This window comes from Camellia sinensis, chromosome 8, assembly GCF_055761805.1.
Source record: "Camellia sinensis isolate YWXY chromosome 8, ASM5576180v1, whole genome shotgun sequence".
Classification (NCBI taxonomy): Eukaryota; Viridiplantae; Streptophyta; class Magnoliopsida; order Ericales; family Theaceae; genus Camellia; species Camellia sinensis.
In genome coordinates this window covers 109,682,305-109,694,298 of record NC_138968.1, presented here as the reverse complement: position 1 = coordinate 109,694,298, position 11,994 = coordinate 109,682,305, and the positions used below count along the sequence as shown (strand labels likewise).

The 11,994-nt window shown below is 33.6% G+C and overlaps 1 long non-coding RNA gene across 1 annotated transcript; it reads left to right on the top strand.

Moving 5' to 3' along the window:
- The first annotated feature begins 7,307 nt into the window (after window positions 1-7,307).
- On the top strand, window positions 7,308-11,196 carry LOC114297499 (uncharacterized). Its single transcript, XR_014337141.1, has 4 exons — window positions 7,308-8,060; window positions 8,685-8,764; window positions 10,419-10,467; window positions 10,627-11,196. It is a non-coding gene; the product is annotated as an uncharacterized LOC114297499 (long non-coding RNA).
- The last annotated feature ends 798 nt before the right edge of the window (window positions 11,197-11,994 follow it).

Below are 11,994 nucleotides of genomic sequence, written 5' to 3'. Positions count from 1 at the left end.
TTTGTTAGAAATTGGGCGCCAATATGGCATGACCTTTGACCCTTTTGAACCTTATCTATGTAAGTTTTGAATTTGAATTCAAAACCTATTTGGATAACCCATTCTTGATATCTATATCTATCGATAGGATATGCTACATTATCACGAAATGGGTTCGGGGATGCTGCTCTGAATTCCTCACAGTGGCACCTGTTGTGATTCAATACTGTGTCGTTTTGTTGGATCAATTTGAATTCTCACTTTGCTGTTTCAATTTTTAATTGCTTTTTTCTCTCAAAATCAGAGTTTATTTCTTTTTCTCCTTTTAATTCCCATGCTCCATATATATACACGCATATGAGCAATACTCAAATAAAAATTATTATAAAATTTTTATATAGATTGATATAATTTATTGTGAATTTTTTATTTTAAAAGGAACACTTATGAATATCATTTTATTTATATATTTTAATGGTCCAATTCAGGTTCAAATTAGAACCACAACTATAAAATTACGAATCGTACTGTAAAGTATTATTTATCTTTGTTAGAAATTGGACTTATTTATATTTGATGAGAAAATGTAGGGAAAATGAAGGAGCTTTAGAAAGGGTAATTTTTCTTCATTTTCTCAGAAACTTAACCCTGATTGATGGTTTAGTGTCGATGATTCCTGGTTTAGTTTCCGCTCTAAATTTTTCTACATTTTCTTGAAAGCAGAACAGAGAGAAAGAGCTAGAAAACAAAGACAATAAGAAGAAAGGTTTCCCTCAAATCATATGGCTCATAGATCAGTGGAGAAAGAGCAAGAAAGAAAAGGATCAGCAACCAACACTACAACAAAAAAGGTCTATGGTGACAAAAATGCGTGACGAAAAAATATTTCGTCTCCAAATATGCATGTTTTAGTGATGAAAATAAGATTTCGCCTCCAATTGTATTATTTTTTGAGACGAAAACCAAATTTCGTCACCAAATGCTTAAAATCAAATAAAACAATAGGTGGCAAAAATTTTATTCGTCTCTAAATTTTATTTTTCGTCACAAAACAATTTCCCGCCCTTGGAAAATTTGGTGGAAGATTTGGCGCCATTTTGGAGACAAAATTTGTCGTCACCATTGTAAAAAATTTTAGAGAGGAAATAATTTCGTCTCCAAATGTATTATTTTTAGAGAGGAAAACCAAATTTCGTCACCAAATGCTTAAAATCAATAAAAAAATACAAGAAATCTAGGCTATTGTGACAAAATTTAGTGACATAATTTTTTTTGTCTTAAAATTTAACCGAAAGATGACAAAATATTAATTTTGTCGTTTGTTTTAATTTTTCTCAGAAGTATAGGAGACGAAAACAAAAATTCGTGTTCAAAAATGAGGCGCCAATTTCATTTGCATTGGCGCGAATTATTTTAGCTCATTGGAGACGAACATTTTTGTCACAAATTTTTTTTTTTTTGTGACAAACGTAATTCATCACCAATAAATTCCATATCTATTAAACGATGTCGTTACATATTTCCATTTATTAGGCGACAAATATATTTTTGTCTGGGAATGATAAGTTATGGAAGACGAAAATATTTCGTCACCAATAAACACTCCATCATGCAAACAATGTCATTTCATCTTTCTATTAAATAGGCGACAAATATATTTTTGTTTCAGAAGAATAAGTTGTGGGAGACAAAAATATTTCGTCACTAATAAATTTTAATTGATTGCGTGACGAATATATTTTTCATCTCATAAGGTTAAGTCGTGGAAGACAAAAATATTTCATCACCAATAATATATTCTTTGTTCTGGTATTGAAAGATACAAAAATATTTTATCACTAATCATTTCTGTTTTTAAAATGCCGTGAAACTGTGACCCCAAGAGATACACTCTGACGCTTATCACTCATTTTCATGTACACGGACCTTGAAGTCATGACCCAAGAAAACACTTTTTACAAACCCTCATTTCTCTCTCGCACTTGAGTCTACTCTTCTCTCACAAGTATTGAAGTCGTGACTCAAGAAGACACTCTGTAAACCATTTTTTCTATTTCGCGCTAAAGCCCCTCTGTTCTGTCTCACACTTAAGCCCTTCGTGCATGCTAGCATTGAAGCTATTATCCAAGAAGGTACCCTATGCAAACCCACTATTCTTTCTCACAGTGAAGGCCCCTCTTGCACGCAAGCACTTTTTCTCATTGTCGGAACCAACTCTATCCTTTCCGTCCAGAACACTCATTTGAGAAAAATCGAAGGTCAAAACCTCTCTCCACAAAAAAAGAAAAAGAAAAAGATAATTAATGTAGCTATTTTTTTTGTGAGAAAAAATACAGAGAAACAAATAATAAAAAATTTGTAATTTTCAAAATTAATAGAAAACATTACCTTATTTAGTATGGAGTTTTCAATAATTAATTTTTAAAATTTGGTGATAAAATTTATTTTCGTTTTAGAACATAACCCAAACTTGACCAAATATTACTTTTGTTGTTTCTTTTAATTGTTCTCAAAACTATAGGAGACGAAAAAATAAATTCGTCAGAAAAAAAAAGAGGCGCCAATTTTTTTTCTTGTTAGCGCCAATTATTTTAGCTCATTGGAGACGAACATTTTTGTCACAAAATTTAAAGTATTTTGCGACAAAAGGAATTCGTCACCAATAAATTCCAAACGTATTAGACGATGTCGTTTCATTTTCTTATTTATTTGGTGACAAATATATTTTTTGTCTAGGAAGGATAAGTTATGGGAGACGAAAATATTTTGTCACCAATAAACCCTTCATGCTCGTTTTATCTTTCTGTTAATTAGGCGACAAATATATTTTTGTCTCGGAAGGATATGTTTTGGGAGACGAAAATATTTCGTCACTAATAAATTCTCCATGTGTCGTGTTGCATTTTGATTGATTGTGCGACGAATATATTTTCGTCTCATAACGTTAAGTTGAAGGAGACGAAAATATTTCATCACCAATAAATTCTCCATCCCCACACAACGTTGTTTTTGTATTTTTGTTGATTAGGCAATGAACATATGAGTTTGAAACGAAAATATTTTGTCACTAATTATTTCTCTTTATTAAAATGCCGTCAGAAACTAAGAGACACTCTTCCTTAATCACTTACTTTCATACACACACAAATACTAAAGTCGTGACCCGAAAAGACACCCTCTACAAATCCTCATTTCTCTCGCACACTTGAGTCTCCTCTCTTACAAGTATCGAAGCTGTGACTCGAGAAAACAATCTTTATAAACCATCTCTTCTATTTTGCACTGAAGTTCCTCTATTCTCTCTCACATTTAAGCCATTTGTGCATGCAAATATTATTATCCAAGAAGACATTTTGTGCAAAGCTACTATTCTTTCTCACAATAAACCCCTCTCCACAAAAAGAAAATAATACTAATAATAATAATAATAATTAAACAAGGAAACAAAATACAAGAAATCTAGGCTATTATTGTGAGAAAATTTGGTGACGAAATTTTTTTTGTCTTAAAATTTAACCCAAAGATGACACAATATTGATTTTGTCGTTTGTTTTAATTTTTCTCAAACGTATAGGAGACGAAAAAAAATTTCGTCTGCAAAATTCAGGTGCCAATTTCATTTGCATTGGCTCGAATTATTTTAGCTCATTGGAGATGAACATTTTTGTCACAAAATATATATATTTTTTGCGATGAACGTAATTTGTCACCAATAAATTCCCTACCTATTAAACAATTTCATTGCATATTTCCATTTATTAGGCGACAAATATATTTTTTTCTGGGAATGATAAGTTATGGAAGACAAAAATATTTCATCACCAATAAACACTCCATCATGCAAACGATGTCGTTTCATCTTTCTATTAAATGGGCGACAAATATATTTTTATCTTTGAAGAATAAGTTGTGGGAGATGAAAATATTTCATCACTAATAAATTCTGATTGATTGCGCGATGAATATATTTTTCGTCTCATAAGGTTATGTTGTGGAAGACAAAAATATTTCGTCACCAATAATAAATTCTCTGTTCTTGTATTTAAGGAGACAAAAATATTTTATCACTAATTATTTCTCTTTATTAAAATGCTATGATTTTGTGTTTCGGAGCACTGAAACCGTCACCCCAAGAGACACACTCTGACCCTTCTCACTCATTTTCATGTGCACGGACACTCAAGTCATGACCCAAGAAGACACTTCCTACAAACCCTCATTTCTCTCTCGCACTTGAGTCTTCTCCTCTCTCACAAGTATTGAAGTCGTGAAGCAAGAAGACACTCTGTAAACCATTTCTTTTATTTTCGCACTAAAGCCCCTCTCATATGTCTCACACTTAAGCCCTTCATGCATGTCAATATTGAAAGCTATTATCCAAGAAGGCACCCTATGCAAAACCGACTATTCTTTCTCATAGTGAAGGTGCCCCTTGCATAAGCACTTTTTCTCATTGTCTAAACCAATTCTACCATTTCCATCTAGAACACACATCTTAGAAAAATCGCAGGTCAAAACCCCTTTCCACAAAAAAAAAAAAAACAAAAAACAAAAAACAAAAAAAAAAGATAATTAATGTAACTTTTTTTTTTTTGTGAGAAAAAAAAACAGAGGAAAAATTAATAATAATTTTTTAATTTTCAAAATTAATAAAAAAACATTACCTTGTTTAGTATGCAGTTTTCAATAATTAATTTTTGACTTTTAATCTATATTTTTTTAGTGAACATTTTTTAATATTATAATTTTTTTTTCTTTTTTTTTTTTACTTTTTAAATCCCTTTAATTTAGATGAGGGCAAATTGTAGCAGTTGTCCCGATACTTTGGTCCTTGTGTCATATAAACGTTATGTGCCATATTTATATCTATCTATCTATCTATCTATATATTATAGAGAAAAGCTAAGGATCATGAAAAAACTTTCATGAAAATGATCATAAAAGAATTATGACCCTTGAATTACCTTGATTAGTGTGTGGTGCTTTATTTTAAGTGTAATCCAAGAGTCATAAATCTTTCATGATCATTTTCATAAAAAAAAATTCATGATACCTAGTATTGCTCATTATTATATAAGGAAAATGGGGTTTTAAATTTACAAACCTTATGGGAGCTCTAATATCCCAATCTTAATTTTAAAAATTTTTGATTTAAAAAAAAAAAAGAAATCAGCATTTATTGACTTCTCCCAACCCACTTTTTGACTTTTCTCATACCTACTCCTACACCCTTTTCAACTTCTCGCATATACTATGGCTAGTGATGGGATTGTTAAATTATTTTTATAAAAAAAAATTTAAAAATAATTAGTATATTAAAAAAATATCTAAAACAAATATAAATTCTTATTAAATATATATATATATATACTATATATTAAGCAAAAGGGGGTTTTTAACCCCAAGGCCTGTGGGAGCTTCAATATCCAAATCTGAATTTTCTAAATTTTTTATTTAAAAAAAATCAACATTAATTAATTTGGTCAAAATCCCCTGATCAGCATTTATTAACTTTTTTCAATCCACATGTCTTTCCACATGCTTGCATTTATTGATTTGGTCAAAATCCCCTATCAGTATTTAATATCCCCTCATACAAATAATTATAGATACAATCTGTGTATAGTTACTGCAATACCCTTTTCAACTTCTCTCATGCGCTATGGTTAGTGATAAGATTGTTAAATTATTTTTATAAAAAAATCTTAAAAAACATAATTTATATATTAAAAAAAAATCAGAGGTTGCGGTTTACTCATCACTCTTCTCTGTCTGTCCGTCTCTCTCTTTCTCTCTGTGTCTCTGTTACTCTTCTCTTTCTCTCTCTCACTCATCACTCTTCTCTGTCTGTCTGTCTCTCTCTTTTTCTCTGTGTCTCTCATCCATCTCTCTTCTCTCTATCTCTTTTCTCTCCCTCTCTCTCTCTCTCTGTGTCTCTCACTCATCTCTTTCTCTCACCACTCATCTCCTCTACCACCTTCACCACTACTGCAAACGCCATTTCACTACCACCACTACTACCACGGTCGCCATTTCACCTCTATGACTACCATTACTACTACCATCGCCACCACTCCACTACCACCACTACCACTATTGCCACTACTACTACTACCATTACCTGTCTTTCACCACCGCCACTCCATCTACTCTACCACTACCATAACTTCACCACTAATCTCCTTCGCCATCACCACCACCACCATCGTCTCTTATCCACCACCTTCACCACTACTGCCGCTTCCTCTCCTCTACCACAAAATATTACCTCTCTTCTCTCTCTCACTTATCACTCTTCTCTGTCTGTCAGTCTTTGTCTCTGTCTCTTTCTTTTTCTCTCTTTGTCTCTCACTCATCTCTCTTCTATCTATCTCTCTCATCTCTCTATCTCTCTTGCTCATTTATCTTCTCTCTATTTCTCTCTCTCTGTCTCTCTCGCCCATCTTTCTTCTCTCTTCATCTCTCTTTTTCTATGTCTTTCTCTCGATCATCTCTTTTCGCTCTATTTCTCTCTCTCTGTCTATCTCTCGCTCATATCTTGTTTCTCTCTATCTCTTTCTCTCTCTGTCTCCCTGTCTCTCTCTCTCTCTATATATATATCTCTTTCTCTCTTTGTCTCTCTCTCACTTATCACTCTTCTCTATCTCTTTCTCTCTCTGTGTCTGTCTCTCGCTCTTCTCTCTCTCTCTCTTTCTCTCTATGTGTCTGTCTGTCTATTTGTCTCTCTCCCCTATTTTGTTCACCTTGCTCACTCTCTACCACCACTATTCTATCTCCTCTACCACTACCACAACTTCACCCCTTATCTTTTTCACCATCACTTAACAAAAAAAAAAAAAAATGGGTCGTAAAAAAATATTTTTCATTGGCCACAAAAAATTAACTTTATTTTAATGGAAAATATTATCCCTACTTCTACCAAATAAAAAAATAATAATACTTTTGTATTCATTAAAATAAATATGAAACAAATAAATTTTCAACCTTACTAAATGAAAAAACAAAAACAAAAATTCATTAACTATAAAAAAATTATTTTAATAAAAAATAATTTTTTTATAGCAATGACATTCTCCGTTGCAAAAAAAAAAAAAAAAAAAAAAAAAGAGTCGTTTTATTATTTAAATATTCATTTGTAATGAAAATTAGAAAAAAAAAATCAAAAAAATTTCCATTCTCCCCCCTTCCTTCCAAATCCAAAATCCCCAATCTCAAAAATCCCTAATCTCTCCCCCCCCCCTCTTTTTTCCATTCCAGTTGTTTAAAATATTATGCTTTCCACGACGTCCAATTACTGTCGTGAAAATAGCGCCAAAATAAATATTTTGAGCGCCAAAAAAAAAAAAGAAAATTAAAAAAGAAAGATAGAAACAATCAGAAGCCCCAATTTTTTCAGCCCCAACACCAATCTTAAAAAAATAAACTCAAAGCATTTTCTGTGCAGTGAGGAGGGCGACGAAGAAGAAGAAGAAGAAGAGGAAGAGACACTAATGAATCCTCCATCTCCATCACCATACCTCACATTTCTTCCTTCACCCGCTAACCCTAACTTCTTCTATTCTCATCTCCACCACCATCCCTCTCTCACCACCACCACCAACTCAATCACTTCACCAACGCCACCACCTCTGCCTCTGCCACAGCCTCCCGATCTCCCTACCGCTCTCTCAACACTCAAACACGTCATCCACCTCTCCAAAACCACCTCCACTCTCTCTCCACTCTCCTCCCCACCACCGCCACCACTACCGCCCTCTGCCCCTGCCCTTTCAATTTCCACCACCGCCTTCCGCCGGAATCCCTTTTCCGCCACTCCTTCCAATGCCCTTCTTCCCCTTCCCCTCTTTTCCACCTTAACCCCCTCCTGCTCCAATCACTGAGCTACCCCAACACTCTCAAACCCTCCCGACAACTCTTCAATCAGAACTGCTTCCTTCAAACTCTACACAATACCAACTCCAACCTCTGCTTCTCCCTTGACGATTACTGCGACTTCGGCCCCAATTTCTTCTACCGTAATTGCCCCGGCGTAGTTAGCTCTGCCGATCGAGATAGTTTGAGCCGAACCTTTACTCTCCCAGGTATTCTATCGATTCAGTGTGCAAATTTTGTAGGTAGTGATAATGGTGAAATTAAGGGTTTTTCTAGGGATTGTGTTAGGCTTCTTCCTTTGGAGTTGTGGCTTGTTAGGAGTGAAATTGAGTCATTAAGGGATTACCCTATTGCCTATTCGTATAGAGTTCTTTGGATCATTTTGTGTTCTGTTATGGCTGAAGATTGTGATTTCCTTAGATGGGTAATTGTGAATTTTCCTTTGTTATGATGGTGTGATTGATGTGCCTATGAGGGATCAAATAGTTTTGCTTTTTTAGCTTTGTTTGAAAGCAGTTGTGAGGGAAGCTACTGGTTCGGTGGATTCAGTATTGAACATAGATGTGAGGGAGTTGAATCCAGCTGCTATGTGTTTATATCATGGATGGCTATTATTTCATGATATAAACTCTGTGCCTAATGATTTGCACGTACAACATTATAATTTCAGTTTATTTTCAATTGCGGGAAGTGGTGTGTGTTTTTGTTTTTTAAAATATGGATGTGAGAACTTTCTGGTTTTCAAAATATTTCAAGTTCTCTTACTTACTAAGAATTTAGAATTAGAAACAGTATCATAAGCAATCACTTGACCTGCTACTTTGTTTCCTCAGTGCACATCAAAGAAAGGTGGAAGTGAGACAATGGACCTGATTGATTGCAGAATAAAAGTTTGGTAGCCAGTGGACAAGCGGTAAGTATTTTGTTGGTTTAGAGAACAAGATTAAGCCATTTTTTAACAAAATAGGTGAGAAAGATAAAGTTGGAGCATGAGATGTGTAGGTCTATGAAATTGGGAATCTCTATTATATTTAAATTTCTAATTTATTATGTATCCATCTTCTGTTTAAAATTAAGCTCTGGATAATTTCCTTTCCAGGTAAAAGTAGTTAGATTGAGATGAGTCATATCCTTTCAGTCATAGGTTCAACACTTGAAAAAATATTTTCAATAACACCAGTGTCTACAGGGTTGGCCATGGCTTAGTTTTGTTCTTCACTTGGATTGTGAAGATGAATTTTATTTTCTTGTACCCATGAACACAGTGACCCCTTACCAAATTCTTCTTTAGTTCAGTTTCATGAAAGTTTCCCATTCTACTCCTCTGTTTAGGGCCATGGGTGGTCTGCTACTACTAGGAGTCTGCGACTTTTGATCAGTTTGTCACTCTGTTTTCTATGCCATCCATATTGGATTCTTTGGCATACATTAAAACTTTTCTTAATCCTTTGATTGAGTCATCTCAAATAGTTGACCTTGTTTATGACTTACTCAATAGCTACTCATAAGTTCTGTTCCATTCCTAATTGTGTCTTTCCTGCAAGGAAGCAAGGACATTTCCCTATATGTGACATATACACATTTTTGGACACGGATAGGTGTCAAACACTGGAGACATGCCCCAACATCTGTTAATTTAGTTTAACCTGACATGTTGCTGACTTGGTGAGGACATCCCTGTATGAGAATTAGACTCACACAGACCAAAAATGGCAGGGGCCAAACTCTAATTTTGGAAGCCATTTAATGAACGGTCAAAGTGGTAAAAATAAAAATAAAAAGCTTGATACATTCAGAATGGAAAGAAAATTTGACTCTACATTCGCACATCCCAATATTAGTGATAGGCCAAGATGACTTGTACCCAGTTGTCAGTCGCACTGGCACATCCCAACGTGGGTGACTGGTGAAGATGACTTCTGCCCAGCGGTGTGTACCCCAGGGCCAATGACCTCTGGCTAGTGCAGAAGGGCTTCTGGCATATTCTCTTTGGCCCTTGCTTGCATTGACCTCCCAGTCTTGTGGCCTTTGGCTGATGTTGCTTGGGTTGTCATGATGATTAAAAAATTATATATATTGATCTCATGTTTGCTCTTTAGCTACCATCTTTTGATTGCTTTGACGCTGCCAATTTTCATTGGCCAAATCAATTTGTGGGCTGTCTGGAGATGGATTACATGTGGATGCAAGTCTCAAACCCATTCATCATCTTTTTTTTACTTTATTTATATTTTCTATTTTTCGAACATGACATACAAAGAAAAAATGGGAGAATCAAATCAAAATTTATATTTATAATTTCCAAATGTAAATATATATATGTATATATTGTTGTGGCTCTGCTGGTTTTATGGCTTTTGAAAATTGCCTTGTTAGCGTGTATATATATCCATGTGCTAATAAATTATTCAAAAGCATACCACATAATCTTGATCTAGGGAATGACAATCCTTGATTACCTTAGTAGTGTGTACTTTTTGTACACGTGGTTTGCACTCCAAAATCCTTGTGTGTATACACGCTGCTGCAAGAATTGTGTCTTGATGGTGTCTTGTTAAAATCAGCAGGTTTTATGGAGTAGTGAAGTCTTATGACTCTGAACATAAGAAATATGTGGTAAGTGCACAGTTCCATGTTCTATTTTTTTTATTCTAATACTTGTGTTAGTCATGTTTTGGAGATACACATTTTATTTATTTATTTATCAATAATGTTATAATTGTAATCTCATATGGTTCTTTGACATAATTTTCTCTGATCAATTTTGTGTTAAAGGTACTGTATGATGATGGAGATGTGGAAGTGCTCCGTTTAGATAAAGAGCGTTGGGAGCTTGTTGACAATGGTCACAAGCCTACAAAGGTTAACTTTATATTATAAATTCTATTGAAGCAATGAATTGGCCTTTAACTCTAACAATGTGTCTTTTTTACACCACCATTCACAGCAGTTAAATTCATCGAAAGGTCTATCTAAAAAGGGATTGTGAGTAATGCCTTCTAATTCATATCTGCAATCTACAAATTGTTTTGTGGGAATTATATGTTTAAACGTGCAGAGGCTTGTGGCAGTATTGGTGCATGGATCTAATTTTATTTTATTTTGCAGATTGTCTGAGAAGAACGTCTACAAGGTTTCATTTTCATTATGATTTATCCTAAACATTTGGCTTATAATAGTGTTAGTACATTTTGATTATGTAATTTTGTCTAGATATATAACCTGTTTCATATACTAACCATTAAAGCTTCATTAATTTGTTTAGGACCATGGAACTGTTAGTTGAGTATTGAAAGGGTAAAGAGTTCATGAAAACCAACTAAAACATTTTGTTTATAATGTTACAGATAGTCAAAATCAACTAAAACATTTCTAACACCAAGTGGTGGAGAGGTTGCAGGTCCAAAGGATGCTTATTCATTACAATCTGGCTTTGTTTGGGATGAAGCATCTGGCTATTATTATGATGCTTCTTCTGGATTCTATTATGATGGAAATACAGGTATTTATTTATTTGGAAGCTACATTTTAGTTGTTGTTTTCCTCATTGTTATGTGAACTTACGGCACATTAATGGGATGCACCATTTGTGAATTAGCTTTAAAATTAATTTTTTGTTCTCATAATCTCGAAAAAAAAGTCTGTTAGAGGGGTAAATTGTATAATTGATCTAATTGTAAATTGATGAGTTACTAATGTTTTTAATCTTTTGTATAATTAATTAATTACTGAAGCTTTTAATTTATTTTTTTGCAGATTGGATTGGGGTGGCATTTTTGACGTGCAACAATGATCTAATTTGCTTGAATATTCATTTTTGTTTGATAAGGATACACATACTCTGTGGAGTTGCACTAGTTATTGTTGGATTTTTGGTAAAATTGAACAAGTTATAACTTTTGGATATTTTGTGGATATTTCACTATTTTATTGTATTAGGATGAAATTATTTGTGATGATGAATGGATATTTTTATTTTGTTAATTCGTAAATGTGTTGATAACAGGTTAGGTTAAGTTGTGATGGAATTATTATATTCAACAGGTTTCAACATGAACAGGGTTACATTTGTTGAATTAAAATTTAGATTTTGATAAAATAGGTATATAATATGGAAAAAAAATATTATGAAATTATTGACAA